The sequence below is a fragment of the Gopherus flavomarginatus genome, chromosome 5 (genome assembly GCF_025201925.1).
Source record: "Gopherus flavomarginatus isolate rGopFla2 chromosome 5, rGopFla2.mat.asm, whole genome shotgun sequence".
Lineage (NCBI taxonomy): Eukaryota > Metazoa > Chordata > Testudines > Testudinidae > Gopherus > Gopherus flavomarginatus.
In genome coordinates this window covers 55418731-55442880 of record NC_066621.1, presented here as the reverse complement: position 1 = coordinate 55442880, position 24150 = coordinate 55418731, and the positions used below count along the sequence as shown (strand labels likewise).

Below are 24150 nucleotides of genomic sequence, written 5' to 3'. Positions count from 1 at the left end.
AGTGAAACCGAATTTAGCTCGGTAAAACCAATACTACATTCCACTGTCTTAATTACAAACATGGTTATGCAACAAAAGACCCACTGTTGAACTCTAATCTAATCTGTGGGCCTACCAAGAATGAAAGTACAACCTTTTCATCAGTGAGCTGCTCTTTGGCTTGATTTTCACTCATCTCAACTTGTAACCCATTTTCGTTGTTTAAAAAAATAAATAAATAAATAAATAAATTAACCTGACAAGGGCTTTAGCAGTCATATCGGAAGCAACTCATTTACCATGTATTCAGTGAATAGCAGTCAAGACCCCCAAACAGTTTATTAAACCTCTATCTTCTATGTTATTGTAAAAAAAAAAAAACAAAAAAAACAAAAAAAAAAAAAACAGAAATTAAGGCTAGGAATAGGCTTTCAGGTTAACTAAACATCATTATTAACAGTGACCTGGTGAAGTGCAGAACACCTAACAGTGAAATAATTGATAACAAACCAATGGATTTACACCAGCATGAATTGGCACAACAGGTCAGAGGTCTGAGGCACTTTCACAAGAGAAAATAATATTGGCTCAGCACCACCTGGTAAGAGGTAATCAAAAAATCTGGGGCTCTATTTCCTGCCTTTCCCCCAATATTCCCTATTGGGAAGGAATCAAATGCATGTATATGTTTTTTTAAAGGAAAAATCCCTTTTCTCCAGGAAGGGACAGATTGTGAAAATAGTTTGTTTGCTTACATGAAGATAATTTGCTATATTGCTTTTCAGTACAATTACAAAGAATAGTAACGTTGGCATTTCTTGAATCTGAAGCCTTCATTCATCTTAAGCACATTTCTCCTTTTTGTGAATTTCGTATCTTTTTGATCTTTGAACCTAAGGACTAAGTTAAGTAAGAAAGGGTTTAAAATTACAAGTATAAACATGAGTACTGCTGGAAATTCTAAAGAAAGATGGAGGTATTTATGTATCCCCTGTTTATCTAATATCTGAGCATGTCACAATATTTAATGTATCTATCTTCACAGTGTTCTTCTGAGATAACCATTATGCTGATGTGATAGATGGTGAACTTGAAACTCAAATCAAAATTTGAAAAATCTACATGCCTAACTCAATAGGAAACTTTCCCTGATATGTGGGCCAGGCCCAAATATAAACTTCTGCTTCATTTAAGCTTTCATTTGAAAAGCATTTCTAATCCTTATGGGTGCAAAGAAAGCCTTCCAAATGAGTCCAATGCAGTGTTGTGATCCTTAGTATGCACACATCTCCAGTGCATGTCTTGCTACTGATAGCTTTCAAAAACAGCAGCAGAGTGAAATTAACAAAATATGGGTTTGCTTCTCAGCATCTTTTCAGAAGCCTAGCAGTAAAGCAGGAAACAGACAACAGGCATGTCAATTTCAATCTGCCTCTCCTTATCAACAGAAGCAGACATAATGAAGCTGTTCACATGGGAAGACAATGCAAAAAAACAGGCCATGGAACCAGCAGATCAGAAAAATGTAGCCTCCCATGGCAGCAACCAGGGAGGAAGTGCTGAGTGAGAATAGCAAATAGCTCCCTCATCAGCACCACTGCAGGTAGGATTTTGGCTGGGGTATATGGGAGAGCAAAGTGAGAATGCAGCAGCACGGCCAGAGGAGCCATGGGGCAGCGGGCGAGGAAGCGGCGCCTGCCGGGCTAGCACTGGCAGCAGCAACAGCCGGAGGAGCCATGGGGGGGCGGCAGGCGCGACCGGGAGGAGCGAGGCGGCCGGCTGCTCGGCCATCACGCCCCACGCTGTGGCCCCAACATCGCCGCAACCACCTTCTGCGGCGGCGGCTCAGGGGCCAAGCGCTCCCTGGCCAGTGCAGCAGGCGGGGGGAGGCGAAAGGGCCCCTGCGCCTTTAAGGCCACCTGGCTGGCGAGCCCCGCGTAGAGTGCACCGAGCGCAGGCCGGGGACAGGCGGCGGTGCAGGACGGAAGGTGAGCGGCGAGGGTCCAGTGCCTTGCACTGGGGGGTCCGGGCAAGGGGCTCCCCGGGCAGGGGCGCAAGCCGCGCTGTCTGGACGGGGGGGCCCTGATGCGCCGCAGGAGCCTGGGGGCCAGGCCCCCGCGGGTGGGGCCGGGTGGCACAGCTCGGCGGGGAACACCTGCAGAGCGCGCTGGGCAGGAGAGACTTTCCCAGGGATGGGGGGGGGGCGGTAATCCGCACCTCTGGGAAGCCCGCAGGAGTCCTGAGCCAGCCCCGGGGTTAATGGGGGAGGACAGGAGGAGCCGGGGGCGTGGCCAGAGGAGCACCCAAGAAAGGGCACCTTTTTTATGTTTGCTCCCCCTACACTTAAAACCCGACTACGCCACTGCATGATAATGGTAATAGGTGTTATACCAAATCTTGCTGATGGGACTCCCTCCCTCTCCTCCTCCTCTTCCCCAGCTGTTGCACCTGCATTTGGCATGTTAATGTCTCGTAAGTTTATCAACTGCTTAAATTATACAGTTTCAGAAAGGTTTTCAGTTTAAACTGTGAATTTAGTGATAGTACTGGCTAGCAGAGACATAGACTCATAGACTCTAGGTCTGGAAGGGACCTCGAAAGGTCATCAAGTCCAGTCCCCTGCCCTCATGGCAGGACCAAATACTGCCTAGACCATCCCTAATAGACATTTATCTAACCTACTCTTAAATATCTCCAGAGATGGAGATTCCACAACTTCCCTAGGCAATCTATTCCAGTGTTTAACTACCCTGACAGGAACTTTTTCCTAATGTCCAACCTAAATCTCCCTTGCTGCAGTTTAAGCCCATTGCTTCTTGTTCTATCATTGGAGGCTAAGGTGAACAAGTTTTCTCCCTCCTCCTGATGACACCCTTTTAGATACCTGAAAACTGCTATCATGTCCCCTCTCAGTCTTCTCTTTTCCAAACTAAACAAACCCAATTCCTTCAGCCTTCCTTCATAGGTCATGTTCTCAAGACCTTTAATCATTCTTGTTGCTCTTCTCTGGACCCTCTCCAATTTCTCCACATCTTTCTTGAAATGCAGTGCCCAGAACTGGACACAATACTCCAGTTGAGGCCTAACCAGCGCGGAGTAAAGCGGAAGAATGACTTATCGTGTCTTGTTTATAACACACCTGTTAATGCATCCCAGAATCACGTTTGCTTTTTTTGCAACAGTATCACACTGTTGACTCATATTAAGCTTGTGGTCTACTATGACCCCTAGATCTCTTTCTGCCATACTCCTTCCTAGACAGTCTCTTCCCATTCTGTATGTGTGAAACTGATTGTTCCTTCCTAAGTGGAGCACTTTGCATTTATCTTTATTGAACTTCATCGTGTTTACCTCAGACCATTTCTCCAATTTGTCCAGATCATTTTGAATTTTGACCCTGTCCTCCAAAGCAGTTGCAATCCCTCCCAGTTTGGTATCGTCTGCAAACTTAATAAGCGTACTTTCTATGCCAACATCTAAATCGTTGATGAAGATATTGAACAGAGCCGGTCCCAAAACAGACCCCTGCGGAACCCCACTTGTTATACCTTTCCAGCAGGATTGGGAGCTGTTAATAACTACTCTCTGAGTACGGTTATCCAGCCAGTTATACACCCACCTTATTGTAGCCCCATCTAAATTGTACTTTCCTAGTTTATCTATAAGAATATCATGCGAGACCGTATCAAATGCCTTACTAAAGTCTAGGTATATCACATCCACTGCTTCTCTCTTCTCCACAAGGCTCGTTATCCTATCAAAGAATGCTATCAGATTAGTTTGACACAATTTGTTCTTTACAAATCCATGCTGGCTATTCCCTATCACCTTACCACCTTCCAAGTGTTTGCAGATGATTTCTTTAATTACCTGCACCATTATCTTCCCTGGCACAGAAATTAAACTAACTGGTCTGTAGTTTCCTGGGTTGTTTTTATTTCCCTTTTTATAGATGGGCACTATATTTGCCCCCTTCCAGTCTTCTGGAATCTCCCCCATCTCCCAAAGATAATAGCTAGAGGCTCAGATACCTCCTCTATTAACTCCTTGAGTATTCTAGGATGCATTTCATCAGGCCCTGGTGACTTGCAGGCATCTAACTTTTCTAAGTGATTTTTTACTTGCTCTTTTTTTATTTTATCTTCTATGTTACATACATCAGTAATATTTTATCTTCTATATTACATACATCAGTAATATTAAAAGACAAGCAGCTCTTCATCTACAACTCTTCCAAACCCTACGAGGTGTGATGGAACAACATTATTTTATTAATGAGATTTTTAAAAATAGTTCAGTAGCTCACCATTTCATCCTTTTTTTTTTTTTTTTTTTTTTTTTTTTTTTTAAATAAATGAAAAGAGGATGTTACAGTGAAACACAACTGACCTGTAACAAGAATAGGCACTAGGTGATGCTCTAATATACATAGCCATATAGTAGTTAAACAATTATGGTAAACATTCATCTATACTCAGAAAAGTGCTTAGAATTATTTTAGCTGTAGTTGTCCAGGAAGGTAACTGCCCTTAAAAACATACAAACTACATACAAAACACCAGCTCCTACCTCAGTTAATTCTAATAGACTACCCTTATTAGTTCAAGAGATGTGACAGTGGCCATGGCAGTGCACACCTCCTTTAAAAATCCACACAACATGTAATCCCTAGAATCAGGCGAACCTAAATACAGTCTTTGATCCTATTGCATTAGAAAGTAATTAATTATGAACCATGTTTGCAATTATAAATTGCAAGAGTATGCTTGTCTACCTTATATTGTCAAGTATCAGAGGGTAGCCGTGTTAGTCTGGATCTGTAAAAGCAGCAAAGAATCCTGTGGCACCTTATAGACTAACAGACGTTGTGGAGCATGAGCTTTCGTGGGTGAATACCCACTTCCTCAGATGCATGTAATGGAAATATCCAGGGGCAGGTAGCTTGCTTGCTAGCACACATATATATACCTGCCCCTGGATATTTCCATTACATGCATCTGAGGAAGTGGGTATTCACCCACGAAAGCTCATGCTCCAAAACGTCTGTTAGTCTATAAGGTGCCACAGGATTCTTTGCTGCTTTTACAGATCCAGACTAACACGGCTACCCTCTGATACTTGACACCATGCAAGGCACTGCATTTAGCCGTATGGAATGGAAATCCATCAACCTCATGAAGAAACTTGCACAAATACAGACAGATATCATCTTCCTTTCCAAATGCAAACGGATGGACATCATACCAAATGGACTAAAGGTAAAAAATCCACTGTTATCTACATACTACACAGACCACAGTGAGAGATTATGTCATACTCTATCAAAAAAACTGAGGAACCACCTGATCAGCATCCTATACAGCAAACAGGAAAACATCAAAAAAGAGCTCTCCAACGTGGACACTCTCATTAATAACCAAACTTCTATACAAACGGACTTCACTAGAATAAGACAGGAGATCTACATTACTCACTTCACCTCTCTTCAAAGGAAAAAGGACTGTAAGCTGTCTAAACTCCTACCTGCCACATGGGGCCACAACAGTGGTACCCCTAACCCACCCAGCAATATCGTCAATCTATCCAACTACACACTCAGCCCAGAAGAAAAGTCTGTCCTATCTCGGGGACTCTCTTTCTGCCCTGCCACCCCCACCAACATGATACAGTTCTGTGGCGATCTGGAAGCCTACTTTCGCCGTCTCCGACTCAAAGAATACTTCCAGGACAACACTGAACAGTGCACTGATACACGGGTGCCCTCCCACCAACAGCACAAGAAAAAGAACTCCACATGGACTCCTCCTGAGGGTCGAAATGACAGCCTGGACCTATACATTGAATGCTTCCGCCGGCGTGCACAGGCAGAAATCGTGGAACAACAACATCGCTTGCCTCACAACCTAAGTCGTGCAGAACGCAATGCCATCCACAGCCTCAGAAACCACCCTGACATTATCATCAAAGAGGCTGATAAAGGAGGTGCCGTTGTCATCATGAACAGGTCTGACTATCAAAAGGAGGCCGCCAGACAACTCTCCAATACCAAATTCTACAGGCCACTTCCCTCAGATCCCACTGAGGAATACACTAAGAAACTACAACATCTACTCAGGACACTCCCTACACTAACACCAGAAGAAATCAACATACCCCTAGAGCCCCGACCAGGGTTATTCTATCTACTACCCAAGATCCACAAAACTGGAAATCCTGGACGCCCCATCATCTCGGGCATTGGCACTCTCACTGAAGGACTATCTGGATATATGGACTCTCTGCTCAGACCCTATGCCACCAGCACTCCCAGCTATCTCCGCGACACCACTGATTTCCTGAGGAAACTACAATGCATTGGTGACCTCCCAGAAAACACCATCCTAGCCACCATGGATGTAGAGGCTCTCTACACAAACATCCCACACACAGATGGAATACAAGCTGTCAGGAACACTATCCCTGATGATGCCACAGCACAACTGGCTGCTGAGCTCTGTGCCTTTATACTTACACACAACTATTTCAAATTTGATGACAATATATATCTCCAGATCAGTGGCACTGCTATGGGCACCCGCATGGCCCCACAATATGCCAATATCTTCATGGCCGACTTGGAACAACGCTTCCTCAGCTCTCGTCCACTCACACCCCTTCTCTATCTACGCTACATTGATGACATCTTCATCATCTGGACCCATGGGAAGGAAACTCTGGAAAAATTCCACCATGATTTCAACAGCTTCCACCCCACCATCAGCCTCAGCCTGGACCAATCTACACGGGAGGTCCACTTTCTTGACACCACGGTGCAAATAAGTGATGGTCACATTACCACCACCCTATATCGAAAACCCACCGACCGCTATGCCTACCTTCATGCCTCCAGCTTCCATCCCGGGCACATCACACGATCCATTGTCTACAGCCAAGCACTGAGGTACAACTGCATCTGCTCTAACCCTCTGACAGAGACCAACACCTACAAAATCTCCACCAAGCATTCTCAAAACTACAATACCCGCACGAGGAAATAAGGAAACAGATCAACAGAGCCAGACGTATACCCAGAAGCCTCCTACTGCAAGACAAACCCAAGAGAGAAACCAACAGGACTCCACTGGCCATCACATACAGCCCCCAGCTAAAACCCCTCCAACGCATCATCAAGGATCTACAACCCATCCTGGACAATGATCCCACACTTTCACAGGCCTTGGGTGGCAGGCCAATCCTTGCCCACAGACAACCTGCCAACCTGAAACATATTCTCACCAGTAACTGCACACCACACCATAATAACTCTTGCTCAGGAACCAATCCATGCAACAAACCTCGATGCCAACTCTGCCCACATATCTACACCAGCGACACCATCACAGGACCTAACCAGATCAGCCACACCATCACTGGTTCATTCACCTGCACATCCACCAATGTAATATACGCCATCATATGCCAGCAATGCCCCTCTGCTATGTACATCGGCCAAACTGGACAGTCTCTACGGAAAAGGATAAATGGACACAAATCAGACATTAGGAATGGCAATATACAAAAACCTGTAGGAGAGCACTTCAACCTCCCTGGCCACACTATAGCAGACCTTAAGGTGGCCATGCTGCAGCAAAAAAACTTCAGGACCAGACTTCAAAGAGAAACTGCTGAGCTTCAGTTCATCTGCAAATTTGACACCATCAGCTCAGGATTGAACAAAGACTGTGAATGGCTTGCCAATTACAGAACCAGTTTCTCCTCTCTTGGTTTTCACACCTCAACTGCTAGAACAGGGCCCCATCCTCCCTGATTGAACTGACCTCGTTATCTCTAGCTTGCTTGCTAGCACACATATATATACCTGCCCCTGGATATTTCCATTACATGCATCTGAGGAAGTGGGTATTCACCCACGAAAGCTCATGCTCCAAAACGTCTGTTAGTCTATAAGGTGCCACAGGATTCTTTGCTGCTTTTACCTTATATTATTATTATTTAAATAGGCATTTACTCACTAAAAACAATTGTGTGGATCATATAAAGCAAGTTTTAGCTTTGCTCTACTCTCTTAATGATTCTTGATAATGTTAAGTTTGTATGAAAAGTATCATTGTTTTACAAAGGGGATTACTCTACAAGCTTCTGAGTTTACTAAATCTGCTGTAGCATTAGGAATAATATTAACGCCCTTTCAGTGAGTTTTGATGAAATTAGCTCCTCTGTCTTCTTTGCAGCCATTTGCAAGAATCATTGAATTGCCAGGTATTCTCATCTGCCCCTCAAGATATTATTACCTGGTTGATCGTTTATAGGCATCATGGCTCAGGTGCAGATACACAAAATTAGGGTGTTTTTTCTTAAATTAGGCTTAAGCGCATCAGGAAAAAAAATTAGCTTTTAGATGTTGAGTGCTTTAAATATTAACATTTTACAATTTCTTAGATTTAGAATTTATAAAAATGACATGTTAATCTCCCAAATGAGAATTATCTCCCACATTAATCCAAACCTAACAATGCAACAAAACTTTCTATACCACTTGGCATTCAGAGGCATACTAAAAACACATCTAAAGAACAGTCATTCAATTCATCTCAGTAAAAATTCATGTGAATTTCATTTTAGAAATTATATATTAATCCAATGAAGAAGCAGTGCTTAGCATTGTGATACTTCGGTCTTTTCAATCCCTAAATCAAGACTATATTATAATGGAACAACTACTGAAAAGTCTTTCCTCTGAAGTATTGTCAACTGCTATTTATAGATCCCTGTGCAAAATTTTTATCCACATCCAATCCACAAACATGGTCCGCAGATATAAAAAGTGGGTATCCACAGGATTTGCAGGCCTCTACCTAGTTATACTTCATTAACTATGTTCAATTCTTGCCCACAGCATTCCATTTTAAGAACAGCATGTTTCTTTATTAGAATTATCTTTGTAGCATTTCAAATAAAGCCATAATAGATTTTAGCACAATTTTAAATTATTATTATATGGAATTATAAAGACCTCCATCACCCTAATGCTTTAGATTAATAAGTGAACATATTTTCTGCAGCCTGTAATCAGCTACTCTGAAAAAACGATAAAGACAGGGTATACTAGCTAGAAGACCAAATGCCAGGGATGTCAAGACAACTGAATCAAAGGAGACACATCATACAATATTAAACATGGCCAGACTTGGGAGTAGCATCTTTCTGGCATCAAACTCCAAGAGTGAGGATCCATTAATAAGATTATTCTCTCTACTGCAGTCTAAATTTTCTTCCCAAAATCATGACCAAGAAGTTAAAACATTCATATTAGCTTTTGTTAAACTGTACTTAGCAATTAATTCTGGTGTTTTTGACATAAAGATGAACTTTTATTCATGGCATTATCATTCATTGTACCTTTCAAAATTTCTGAGCTCATGGATAACACACAACAGTAGAACATTTCACTTAATAGAAACTCAGAAGGGTATTCAGCAGACAATTTTCTAAATGTCTTTGCATATTCTCATTGGGAATACTAATATGTATTTCTTAATAAACGTATTTGCAATTCTGTTTGGTAAAGTGTAGATACTTTCTTTTGTATTGAGTTTACTCTGCCTATTTCCCAGATACTCTGGACTAACTTGAATTAATGTAAATGAACTGTACTTAAAAGCTTGGCGAGCTAAGATCAAGCGTTGTATTAGATTAACTTCAAGTCTTAGGTTCAGCCCTTTAAATGTTGAACAGATTTGAAAAAAATACCGTGTCCTGATTTTACTTTATTTTTAAATCAAGATTATGCAGAAAACCAAGAAACAATTCTGACCAAATCAGGGAAAGAAAATAAAAGCCATTGAAATGAGTGAGATTTCAAAGTAAATGAGATAAAGAAAATGAATTTGAGGATGTGGAAAATTCAGAGAAAGCTGTCTGAGGATTCAGAGACTGGTGAGTGTTTGACTTGCCTTTCCACTGACTGTTTGCATGCAAAAATCTTTTAAAATCAAATAGGTTATCTGCTCTGTCTTAATTATCTGAAAATTTTCCTAAAACCTGCTAGAATATTCAGTCTTCTCCCACAGCAGGGGAAATGAGACTAGACACCTTCTTTGATCAAACCATGGATGATTTAATGAATGGAAATGACATTTTAAAGCACTTAAAGATAATTTAACTAAGAGTTAAACTAACATCCTAGACTTGGCATAGTCAGGATTCAGGCCATGACAGGACATGGAAAACAGCTTTAGTGGCACTGATGGTCCCTACTGCTAATGGAAAATCAGCAAATATCCATTCTCATCCTCCTGGACCTCTCTGCACCATTCAACGCTGTCAACTATGAGATGCTGGTGTTCCACTTGAGACACTTAAGGGAGGTACATGGGAATGTGTTAAAATGGTTCAAGTCCTTCCTGGAGGGATAAGTAACAGAATCTCCACCACTAGATCCATGCCTAACTTTTGGAGTCCCCCAAGGATCAGTTCTCTCACTGATCCTATTCAATACTGACATGTAGCCACTAACTGGAACTGGTCAGACCAAACAGACTCAAGTGCCAGAAACATGCAGGTGACACTTCCCCTACATATGACCTTACAATCACCATCAAGATAGTCCAGTGCTTGGACAAAATCAGCTAATGATGAAGAACAGCTGCCTGAAGTTGAACCCAAGCAATACAGAGGTTATGCTAGTGAGCAGAGGAAAGTGTTTTGAAAAGTTTGCAGCTATGATGCAGACTCCTTTGGCTGAAGGTACACACTCAGTCTATAGCAGTGGTCCCCAACGCGGTGCCCACGGGCGTCAATGCGCCCGCGTCCTGGCCCCCGGGAGAGCACCCGCCGAAATGCCGCCAAATTTCAGCGGCATTTCGGCGGCGACACCTATCGCTGATGCCACTTGCCGTCGACAAATGACATCATCGAGAAGCGTCGCCCCCAAAATTCCGGGGCAACGCCTCTCGCTGACACCGCTTGCCGTCGAAAGTGACGTCATCGAGAGGCATCACTCCCGAATTTCGGGGGCAATGCCTCTCAATGACATCACTTATCGGCGACAAGTGGCGTCATTGAGAGGCATCGCCACCGAAATGCCGCCAAAATTCGGCAGCATTTCGGCAGGTGCTCCACCGCTGCAGTGGTCCTTCGGCTGGCGCCCACCAGCCAAAAAAGTTGGGGACCACTGGTCCATAGTATAGGAGTGTTACTGGAGTCCTCACCGACAGTAAGCTCTCAAATAGCAGTGTTCACAAGGAACACTTTTTACCACCTCCAGCTGGCTAGGAGACTGTGCCATCCTGACAGACTATGACCTGGCCTCAGTTACACATGCCTTTGTAACCTCCTGTCTGGACTGCAGCAAAGCAATACCAGCAGATAAAGCCTTCAACCTCTTCAGAAGCTCCAATACCAAATATGGCAACACAGCTCCTCAGCAATGCAGGCTACTACAGGCATATCAAATCGGTCATCCACACTCTACACCAGCCTTCCACAGAATATCAAGTCATATTCAAGGTCTTGGTCCTTATCTTCAAGGTGCTCAGTGGCCTGGGCCCAGCATATCACCCAACACACCAGGATGAAGACTGTTGTCAGCAACTCCACTCAACACAATCAAATTTTCTATCATAAGGGTAAAAATGTATCTGTGCAAGAGACTGAGCTATGCCAGGTGTCAGTCCAAGACGATGGAACAAACCTTCATAAAAACTAAAGACTATCATAAATGTCACAACCTTCTGCTCCAAATGCAAGGCACATTTCTTCAACCTTGCTTTCTCCAACGTAATGGAATAGCAGAACATACATTTTAAAAAAATCCAAAACCAAAACGCTACCCCAATAGAACATCTCACTGAACACACAATTTAAAATACTCACTACTTCATATGTCTCCACATGCAAATGATTTGCATCAGTAGAAACAATCACCTTCTGTAGGTGATGAAAACCCCAAAATCAGAAAGCTATACCAGAAGTGATAATGTATTTGAAAAGTTGACTTCAGATATGTAGTTTAAGTTCAGTTGGTAAGACTGCTAGGACAAGTTTAGTCTCCATTTAAGAACAGTAGACAAATTCTTTGAGCAATGATCATGCAATACAAAACATATCACAGTGAACTTTCCTGTAAAGATATTTAAAGATTTCTGACATGATGGGAGAATTTACTCTCTTTGCTTAGTATTTATAAATATTTCATCTGCTATGAAATGTGCATCACAAACACTTTGGTAAATGGATTTTAAAGACTGTCTAGTTTCCTAATTTCTGTAGACACCGCTGATTCCTTTACTGAATTCTTTCCAGCAGCATATACCTGTTGTATCACACAGCAACAGAATATTAGAGAGACTAGCATTTATCTCTTAACAGTAATGAAAGAAAACCACTTACCCATTCTATAGGGATTCCACTTAGTCCTGCACTTAAACTGACAATTTAAGGCAGCACAATGCCACAGAGTGCTCCTGGAAAATGGATGGACATATTTTCTTTAAAAAATCCTAAATATTTACTCACACAATATGGAATGAGACAAGGCCACTCTCATATACTGTTGTCTCCTACAGTGGTGTATATTTTACCAACAGATCCCAAACAGATAAAATCTGAACAGAAACAAATTTATTTCCAGGTGCACCTGTAACCTGTTCAATATTCAAGATGACTTTTAAGCAGCTAATAAAAAGCCAAGAAGAAGTAGTATTTACTAAGGGTATAAACTGACAGAAGGGTAGAAAAAGCATAGTCATAAGTAAATGTAGCACTGACTTTTCTGGGTATTGAGGAGCGGGAAACAAAAAGGGAAAGATTTTCCAAGAAAATAAACAAAAGAATATTTAAACCAAGATGTCAATGGTAAAAAACTGTTAGGAACCACATTCTGGTATCCAGTGTTTAGTGAACTAAGATAGTTTGCTGGGCTCTCAAGAAAAGAAAGAACAGTCCATGCCTTGAGGAGTTTACAATCAAAAATATTGATAGTCATTCCCTTAGTAAACATGGCAAAGAAAATAATGTACCTGAACCATGGGAGATGTTGTTAAGAAATAGACACTTTTTTGCAAGTATGTATGTTTGGATGGAATTTTGTTGGAAAAGGCTGAGTAATATGAGCTAAAAAAAATCCTGATTTTCAATCACCTCTTCTATACACCAAAGATTTGGTGTTCTGGATGCTCCATAATAGTTGCATTTCTCTTACATTGCTGCAGTCTGTAATAGATGATTTGGCAGCCAACTGAGAGGCCTATTCTATCACAAAGATGGCCATTTCTGTAGAAATAGGAAATATAAAACAACTATACCCAGTCACTCCATCCTCCCTAATATTGTTTGGAGGCCATCCACTGTCTCAGATCAGCCACACTGATTAAAGTTCTCCAAGTGTAACACCGGCCTACTAGATTTGTAGAATATTAAGAAATACTATGGAAAATCTTCTGGTTAGTTCTTCAGTTCTCACTGGAAAACTGCAAGAAACTCATCTAAGAGGGAAATACTGCATACTCCTCTTGTTTATCAGAAACACACTGTGCTGCAAATCAAATAATGGAGAGGTTTTGAAATTCCAAGCATGCCAACATTTCATAGGAATGAGCTGCAACTAATTTCAATGCTCCTCTTTAGCTTGCAGTTCGGCAGAGTCCTGCCTAATTTCTAAAACATCGCATCTAACCAGGTTGTCTTTTGTAAATTCACATATAGTTTCTGGATAATAAGCCACAAATAGATCTACCAGGACACTGAGGTGGGTGAGGTAGGTTTTTTTTTACAGGACCAAATTTTGTTGGTGAGAGAGGCAAGCTTTCAGGCCACAAAGATCTCTTCTTCAGAAAATGTTAACGTTTCTAAATGTCTACCTGTTTAGTTAGGAAAATTCACTTGCTTTGATCCACTGCCCACTATGCACTCAATAGCTTTATTGATTACATCATTTGTAAATTCAGCACTACCTGGCAAGGCATATAAATACCTCAGAGAAAAAGAAACTTTTCAAAATTAGTTTATATTATAGTTTAACGGTAAGTAATAATGCTGAAAATACTGCAGTGTCTCAAAATTTCTATACAAAAACAATGCATTGTGCTACACCTCTACCCCGCTATAATGCAACCCGATATAACACAGGTTTGCATAAAGCATGGTAGCAGCAGGGCTCTGGGGCTCCGGCTGCTGTGGGGAACTCCAGGCCCTTTAAATCACTGCTGGAGCCCTGCTGCTGCTACTCCAGGGCTGTGGCAGTGGGGCTCACCAGTGATTTAAAAGGTCCAGGGCTCTTGCTGCTGCGGAGAGCCCCCTGGCCCTTTAAATCACCACTGCAGCCTGATATAACGGCGTTTCACGTATAACGCGGTAGGGATTTTTGGCTCCCCACAACCACATTATATGGGGGTAGAGGTGTACTTCTGAAATACAAACAAGATTTAAAAAGTGTCATTTTAATAATATCTTTTATATTGATAACTACTATACTTCTAAATCAATAAGCTCAGTAGATAAATAAGGTATAAATACTTTACTGATTCTACTGGAATTTAGCAAAGCAGCAAACTACTTTTATTGATGTAGAACAGGGGGTTCTCAAATTTACTGCAATGTAACCACCTTCGGATAAGAAATTATGACACAATCCTAGGAGTAGAGACGACGGGGGGACCATAGGCAGAGCCCACCCGAGTACCACCACTTCAGCTCCAGGCAGGGGGCCTGTAACCTTAGCCCTGCCATCCAGTGCTGAAGCTTCAGCTCCAGCTTTGGTTTCAGCCCTGGATGGTGGGGCTTGGGCTTTGGCCCCAGAAAACCTAAGCCAGCCCTCGCAACTCCATTAAAACAGGGTCTCAACTCACAGTTTGAGAACCGCTGATAGAATTTAATCTAACTTGAACCCTGATATACTGATAAGGTTAACATATTAGGAAATTGACTTAAGACAAGTAAGACTGTTACGTTATAATGAGACTTTTGCAAAGTATTTCACATCCACGGCCCTGGGTCAGCTCATTATATTTAAAAGACACAACACAAAAATTACTCCTTTTTAGAACTGTCAAGCAATTAAAAAAATTAATCGCGATAAATTGCATTGTTAAACAATAATAGAATGCCATTTATTTAAATATTTTTAGATGTTTTCTACATTTTCAAATACTGATTTCAATTACAGCACAAAATACAAAACATGTAGTGCTCACCTTATTTGTTTTTTATTACAAGTATTTGCACTGTAAAAATACAAAAAATAGTATTTTGCAATTCACATAATACAAGTACTGTAGTGCATTATGAAAAGTTGATTATTATGAAAGCTGAACTTACAAATGTAGAATGTTAAAAAAACTGTATTCAAAAATAAAATGTAAAATTTTAGAGCCTGCAAGTCCACTCAATCTTACTTCTTCAGCCAATCACTCAAAGAAGTTTGTTTACATTTGCAGGAGATAATGCTGCCCGCTTCTTGTTTACAATGTCACCTGAAAGTGAGAACAGGCGTTCGCGTGGTGCTGTTGTAGCCGGCGTTGCAAGGTATTTATGTGCCAGATGCGCTAAAGATTCACATGTCCCTTCACACTTCAAACACCATTCCAGGGGACAGGGATCTCTGGTATTTTCCGTGTATATGGTAGATCATAGATATAGCCCTTACACAGAAGTAAAATTAACTAGACAAATCAGGCACAGTAAAGTACTTGGAGAGAAGAGTCAGGTACGTTGACAGGTGCCAAAATTGCTGCAATTTGGCTTGAGCTTGTATTTGTGAGTGGTGTTATTACTAACACCACCACCAAAGCTATAGCAGTGGTTTGGGTGGAGAAACAATTTCCCTGAAAGTTTGAATTTTTACTTAGAAAGGATATTTCTAAATCTCACACACAGATATGCACCAAAAACTTTGAATATTTCAGGTCTTAAATTAATTCAACCACCACTTCCTCTACAGGTTCCTCTAGTCTTTTTTGAACACAGACAGAGAGACTTCCTGTGAAACCACAAGATCTGCCTGGATGCTTATAATGTTCCGTAACTTATGGTAACTATATTTTATATGCGAACTGTTAGAATGGTAGCACACTTTGTGGTCCACTAGAGAAACATACATAATTTGCCCTCATCTTGCAAAGCTGTTAAGATGGGGCCTAAAAAAATCTTTGCCATTAACTATTCTTCATGCAGCAGAAAAGAAGAGGACACTGTCAGGCAAAAACAGGTCCAAACCCAAGACTAAAATAGGTGTTTCCAAGCCTACTGCAAATACTGTTTTAAATTCACACGGGAAACAGTTTTTATGAAAATTCATATTCCCCAGAAGTGTTCACAACACCAACTTCATGGCATTGTTCTAGTGCACTACAAGCTGAATGCAAAATTGATCAGCTATGGAAAATTTGTTATCCAATTTCCATTAGGGATCCTGACCTCTCTAAATGTGGAGGTTCATCCATATAAGAGCCCAGATCCTACTCTTGTAAAGAAAGGGAACAAGACAATATGCCAGATTCCTTGCCAAGAGATTTACCCACTGCAGAACTTGAGATGGGGGCAGAGCTGGATTAACTTTTTGTGGGCCCCCCGGGAAATGACTGTAAAAGGGGCCAGGGGCAAAAGCACAGTGGTGAGGGAGCTAGGGTTGGTCCCTGGAGCAAGGGAGGGGCCTCGGTAAACTGAAGAACAGCAGGGCTGGGGGGGGGGGGGGGCGGCGGGTTAAACAGGACCCCCACCCCCCATCCCTGCCCACATACAGCGGGTACCAACCTGGTTCTAGCCCATTCTCTTCGTCTCTCTCTAAACTGAGCTGCCCCTCCTCTCGCAGCAGCAGTACAGGTAGTCTTCCAGGCCCGCTGGGGTGGGTGTTGGGAGTGGAGGCTAATGTAGTTACTCCTATAACCGGACTTCTAGTTTCCAGTCAGCACTGCTAACTGGACACCCAGGCCCCATTTTGTACTGGAGTTTCCACTAAAACTGGATACCTGGCAACACGGCTGCCAGTGAGAGGGCTAAGCCTTAAGTGAGTGGGGGGGAAGCAAGTGGTGGGTGGGCTAGGGAGTGAAGAGGAGCTAGTGGGCAGGGCCATGTCTGCTATACTGCCTAGGTAGGTTAGAGACTGTGGGGATCAGTCAACACAGTATCGCCAGCCCAGGTGACATGACAATTAGTGGTGAATTTAGAATTAGTGGGGCTCCCCAGCCCTGTGCTCAGCTTCATTTTTGGGGACCCAGTCAAGAAAAAGAACATTCTCTCATCTTCCCCCCCCCCACCCTCGTTTTTCATTCTTTTTTTCTTTATCCTCCTCCCATAAGTAATAGGAAGTAATTTAAAATAAAGTGAGGTACCTTGATTGTTCTTGTAGTCTAACTTCTTTTTCCAGAGATCACTTCAAAATCGCAGAGGGTCTCAATGGACCACTTAATGATCTTTCCAAATATTGTTTGTACTATTAGCTAACTATTGTAAAGTGCTTTGGATAAGAGCGCTTTATAAAAAAATGTAAAAAACATTGAGATGCCGTGTCTGGCCAGGACCTAGGGTGAGGGAAGGGGGCTCAGGGTTGGCGCAGGAGTGCTTATCTAAGGCAGCTCCTGTTTGGTGTGAGGGGTGCAGGTGGGAATGGGGTGTGTGGGCAGGAGCTTCTGTTTGGTGCTCAGGGTAGGGGTGGGGATTTGGGGGAGTGCATTAGTCAGAGCAGGGGGCTGGGGAGGTGTAAGGGGTGGTGCAGGGGTCAGGGCAGAGGGCTGGGGGGGTGAGCTGGGGGTCAGGTGGGTGCTCACGGCAGGGTGCTGGAGAGGGTATGCCCCGATTCCACCCTCTTACCCAAGGCCCCGCCCTCGCCTCTTCTCCTCCTCCCTGGAGCGGGGAGGACACTGCTGGCTGTGCTGTTCCCCCTCTCTCCTGCCAGCAAACAGATTATCAGGAGGGAGAGGGGGAGGGACAGAACACAGCATGCTAGGGGAAGAAGTGAGGGAGGAGCTTGGCTGCCAGTGGAGCCTGCCCTGCTGCAGCAGGAACCCAGGAGCCAGCAGCATCAAGCTTCTGCCTCTGCAGGAGAGAGCGTAGTGCGGGGGAGAGTGGGGTGGGCCGGGACCCTTTGGACCGTGAGCCCGGCCCCATGGCAAATCCAGTACTGGGTGAGGGAACAAACTTCTTGACCAAGGTATGGTTGGGGCAAAAAAAACCAAACAAACAAAAACCTTGATTCATAAGTGCAGGTCACTGAAGAGGACTTTTTACAGAGTGGCGTCCAGAGCCATGTTGGCTGGTGTAAAGAGATGTGGTAGTTTCAACATACCGTCCAGACTCAGAATTCCTTTTCCTGACAGACAGAGGGACTGTGGGCAGGAAACAGTTATGACAGGGCTTAGTTGTGGGAAGGTTTCCCTTCTACAGTTCACAAAAGCTTTTCCTCACAGACTGAGCATTTCTAGTCCTTTTGTTTGCTCCATTTTGTTATCCATCAGGAACACAGACGCACTTCTCCAAGTGGGAGAGAGATCATGAACCATAAAGGAGGAAACAAAAGTAAAAATAAACAGTCTACTTTTACTATTCAAACGGAAAAGTGCAAGAAGTAAACTATGAATAGAGGGAAAGGATTTTTTACAATTTCTAGTTTTAATAATCTAAAATGTTTCAGCAAAATAGAGGACTTTTTTTTTATTATTTTAACAATAACGTGTTTCTTTCAATGTTATTATCTTCTCCAGTCAAATTGAGCACAGATATCTTTGGACTTTTCATGCACTCAAAATACTATTTTATGAATATCCTGAGTACTTTTCATGGACCATTCATCATAAAACTTATTCTTTAAAATGCAGTTAGAAAAAAGTTTCATTTTTGTGCTATGCCTGTAGATGGTTTTTGAAATTTCATTTTGGCTAAACCTGTTTGTCCAAAAAAACCTTTTTTTTTAAATAATCATTTTTCAGAACTATTAGAATTCATTCCAATCTTCCACTTCACTTGTATGTTTAAGGCAAAATCTCCAACAGAAGAGATGCATGACATGATTTGTGATCATGAAGATGAAAGAGTAATTATGATCTGGTACCTCTAGTATGAAGTGTTTTGGGGTATAAACAACAGTCTCTAAGGAGAATTGCCTGATGTGTAATAAATTTAAAAGCCACATTCTTCACAGAAGAATTAGTATTCTTTCCTATTTTACCACATCCAATTCATGGCTAGCGTGGAGTCTACATTTTCTGTCACTTCTCACTGTGACCACACTGTATATTTACTAGTGAATTCTCGTCAGTGAAGACCATTCACACTTCATTGTTTTACTAGAGTGTTCCTAGAGGAAATATGTGGTTAATAAAACTCTGGCAGCAATATTACCACCACGAACAACCATCAGTCCACACTATATATTTGAAGTGTGGATCAAAAAAAGCTTTTTAGTGTTATTAGTTATCTGTACTGAAAGTTTTCAACAGCAGAATTACTCACCACTTATTAAAAAAATTATTAAAGTCTCTCAAACAAATATTTCAGCTAGTTCAACTATCCACAGAAAAATCTGGTCTGTTCTTACGCTCTCAGTTGGTTTCATTAAGTAATATCACTGTGCAATATCAAATCTAGGATCTGAAAGTAGGTAGCAGACAAACTTACTTCTTTAATAAAATTGACTAAACAGTAAAAAGGGTTTATGAAATCAGTAAACTTTAAAAAATATATAACAAACAGGCTCTTCTCCTAAACTTCAACCTTGAAATGATAATAGCAACCAACAGCAGTGCTGAATAATAGTGATTTAGCATTCTTCAGTGCATGAAAAAAGAACCAACAGACAGAGCAAAGTATTCAATTTGATCATTTAAAACCACTCACCAGGAACTGAGACTAGTCAGATAATCCTTCTTCTTTCTGGCGCATTTAGAAGTATTTCTCTTGTAATTAGGTTTAGGTTTGAAACATCTGGAGAGCATGCAGTTATGGCAGAAACCCATTCTGTACCATGACATCTCTTTTCCACAATTTAATAAAATATATTTGCCATCTCTCAGGAAAGATTTTCACTATACACATCTTTGAGCTAAGCTGGTCTATAAAATGAATGTTAAGTAAAACAGTGAAAACCTTGAGTTAAATGTCACCAGTTACATCACATGAAATGAAATGGAATGTACGTGATGTCCCTGTACAAGTCACATCCTCCCACTAGAGCAGGAAATTTGAATGGCTGCTTTTATATTTCTTGTTTACAAAATGGTATAAAATATTTTGTGCCTGAATTTTAAAAGCACATAGACTTTCAAACACAAAAGTATCTCCCCACACACCAGAACAATGCTCCGTCATTTAGAAGGTGCTTAAGAAGAAAAGTCAACTGTGGGATAGGAGAATATAAAACTGAAAAAGCAAAAAACAATACAGAGCTCCCATTTCCCTACCTCACTGGGCTGTTTCATTAAAGACTGTGAGGTGCTCAGATAATATGGTATTGAAGGTCATATGACTATCTCATAAAAAGCTCACTTTACTTTTGATTTCTCAGAGTTTTTTTTAATTTATAAACCTATGTTACAATGTTTTGTTAGTAATCCATGTATGCTTACGTACAGACATTACTGTCTCCTCTAAAGGGATACAAAACATGGAACAGAACTCTGCACTCAAAATCACCCCCAAACCACTCAAGCTATACCTACCATCACTAGAGAAAAGATTGGTGAAGACTTTACACTTGAACTGGTAAAAGAATTTGGATTTTTTTAAAACAATTTTGCAAAGTTGCTATAAACATAATAAGGACATATCTGACAAGTATGTACAGTGTCTCGATGAACTGGGATAGCAAACATAAGGTTAGAAAATAGTTAAGCAAATTTTTTAATTTATGGTTAATGATTCTCTTGGCCACAATCTTTCAAGACATTTTTCTACCATTTAAAATTTAGAGGGTAACACAGTTTTAGATCATAAATGCTACAACTATTAAACTATACATTTTCTTTCAAATCAGAGTTGGATCCTGATTAAACTTTGCCTAAAATAAGGGTTACTAACAAAAGGAGGCAAATATAGCTGCACTAATACTCAAGATTTGGGGCTCAAAATGGCAGAAGCCTGAGAAGATTGTCTGCTCTTGGGTTTTGTACAAACAAGACCTGTAAAAATCTTTTTTTTTTTTTTTTTAAATCTTGCCAGGATGAAAATATAGCGAGGGTTTTATTTAGAGGCTTTAAGTCTCAATCTTCAGGGACCAAGTGGTGTGGGGAGAAGGAAGATCTGAGGTTCCAGTTTAGACCCATCTCTAACTAAAAACTGATTAAAACTATCAAAAACAGGACATTTGATTCAATAGATGAAATAGAAACTGAGTTCTATAGATCATACTTGGCTTACTAAGTAAAATGCTCAATTTGGCACCCACAACATATAATAAATAATAATAATAATACATAAGGAATCATAGAAATGTAGGAAGGAAGGGACCTTGATAGGTCATCTAGTCCATTCCACTGCATTGAGACAGGGCTAAGTATCATCTCGAACAATGGTTCTCAAACTGATTTGATCGAGCCCCCCTTCTTTGTGTCTGTAGTTGTTTACCCCCCTCCATTCCCCAAGTACATATATCACCACTGAGCACTGAAAGGAGAGCAGAGAGCAGCAGCTGCTGGCTGGGCACCCAGCTCTGAAGGCATTCTGAGTAGGACCAGACCTAGGGTGACCAGATGTCTTGATTTTATAGGGATAGTCCCGATTTTGGGGTCTTTTTTTAATATAGGCTCCTATTACCCCCAACCCCCTATCCTGATTTTTCACATTTGCTCTGTGGTCACCCTAACCAGACCCAGGTCAGATCCCTGCAGGATCCCATTTGATACGATATTGATTATTTGCTCCATTATCTTTCCAAGTACTGAAGTTAAGCAAGCTGGTCTATAACTCCCTAGGTTCTCCTTATTCCCCTTTTTATAGATAGATACTATAGTTGCCCTCTTCCCATCCTCTGAGATGGTTCAGCGATCACTCCAGCCACTTCCTTAAGTATTTCAGGATGTATTTCATCAGGCCCTACTGAATTCAAGACATCTAATTTTTCTTGACCCTGGTCTACACTACAAAATTACTTCGGCATAGCTACATCCCTCGGGGGGCGGGGGGGGCGGGGTTGAATAATCCAGACTCCTGAGTGACAGTTATACTGACCTAAGTGCTTCTCCTGCCAACATAGCTATCGCCTCTCACAGAGGTGGAGTTATTAAGACAACAGGAGAGCTCTCTCCTTTCAGCTTAGAGCATCTTCATCAGCACTACAGCGGTGCAGTTGCATCACTGTAAATTTATAGTGCAGACCTGCCCTTAGTAATTCTCAATTTGTTCTTTCCCTATTTTAGCCTCAGATTCTACTGCATTTACACTGATGTTCACAATGTTAGTCATCCAATCACTACTAAACTTTCTAGTGAAAAAACAAACAAAAAAAGGCATTTAACACTTCGGCCACTGCTGTGGTTTTTGTTATTGTCTTTCCTGCCTCACTGAATAATGGGCCTACTCTCTCCTTGGTCTTCCTCTGGCTTAATGTATTTGTAAAATGTTTTCATGTTACCCTATATATCCCTAGCTAGTTTAATCTCATTTTGTGCCTTGGCCTGTCTAATTTTCTGCCCACATGCTTTTCTTTTCATATATAGCCATCCTTTGTAGTTTAAACTATTTTCCACTTTTTTATGAACTTTTTTGTTTTTGAGCTTCAGGTTGTTGAAGATCTCCTAGTTAAGGGAAGTGGTCTTTTATGATATTTCCTATCTTTCCTATGCATTGGGATAGTTTGTTCTTGGGCCCTCAATGTCTCTTTACAAAACCGCCAGCTCTCCTGAATTTTTTTTCCCTTAGACTTACTTCCCACAGGCTCCTGCCTACCAATTCTTTGAATTTGCTAAAATCTGCCTTTTTGAAGTTCATTTTCTTCATTCTGTTGTTTTCCTGCCTACCATTCCTTGAAATCATGAACTCTTTCATTTCATGATCACTTTCACCCAAGCTGCCTTCCATTTTCAGATTTTCAAACAGTTCCTCCCTATTTGTCAGATTGAAATCAAGAGCAGCCCCTCTCTCTAGTCAATTTCTCCACCTTCTGTAATAAAAACTTGTCTGTTAACACAGTACAAGAACTTGTGATAATACAGCAGGGCACAGATTACTTTCTCCACAGATGTCTGATAGTGGAAGTCCCCCATCACTACTAAGACCTGTGCTTTGGATGATTTTTGTTTATTTAAAAAAAGCCTCATCCACCTCTCCTTCCTGGTTTGATGGTCTGTAGTAGACCTCTACCATCACACTTTCTTTTACTCCTTTTATCCTTACCCAGAATCTTTCAATAGGTCTGCCCTCCACATCTGTCTCAACCTCAGCACACGTGTGTACATATTTGATATACAAGGCAACACCTCTTCACTTTTCTCTCTGCCTGTCCTTCCTGAACAAGCTGTACTCTTCTATACTAATATTCCAGACATGTGAACTATTCCACCACATCTCAATGATGCCAATTATGTCATAATTGTGATTGAATTTGCTTCTTGGACTATAATTACCTAAGATTTGGGTTGGGGGGGAAGCATTAACGTGCTGACATGAAAATAACTATAAACTTCCTGGAAGGATCTAACACTTGGCTCCAGCTACTGCAACAAACTTTTAGGTTAACTGTATTTTTAAAAAATTGTTCATTCCCATAGCATTGATATCTACTGCTTCAATGAATGAAAGAAGAATGACATTATGTGGGAAAGCAGGAAATGCCCTTTTTTAAAATTATACAGGTCTCAAGGGTAGAGGTAAGCTGTCAGTCTTGATGTCAGGTCATGGCCTTAGGCTGTAGGGTGATTTGCAGGGCGTGGGCAACTGCAATGTCTATAAAATTATCTGCCCCTCAATGAGGACCTGCTGTATTGGCATTCATCAAGCCTCTCCGATACACACAATTGGATCGCTACTTGAAGTTACAAGACCTTCTTGGGATGCTGATCAGAGTGGAGGCATCTTTCGACTTGAGGCCCAGGACAACTCATCCTTAATTTCCTCCCACAGGCCCCATCAAAACTGGTGATGTTGTGCTGCCACATTCCATTCAGTGTCTGTGATAAGCCAGTGGAAATGTCCCTGCCGCAACTTCCTTAAAGCAGCATTTGCCAAGTGGACACAATGAGGGTCAAC

The 24150-nt window shown here is 41.5% G+C and overlaps 1 protein-coding gene and 1 long non-coding RNA gene across 5 annotated transcripts in view; one reads left to right on the top strand and one right to left on the bottom strand.

Moving 5' to 3' along the window:
• The window catches only part of PLEKHA7 (pleckstrin homology domain containing A7), a 295587-nt gene that overhangs the window by 210351 nt on the left and 61086 nt on the right, over nucleotides 1–24150 (bottom strand). The window lies entirely within an intron of this gene.
• On the top strand, nucleotides 1784–15550 carry LOC127052953 (uncharacterized). Its single transcript, XR_007774912.1, has 3 exons — nucleotides 1784–1967; nucleotides 9763–9915; nucleotides 15414–15550. It is a non-coding gene; the product is annotated as an uncharacterized LOC127052953 (long non-coding RNA).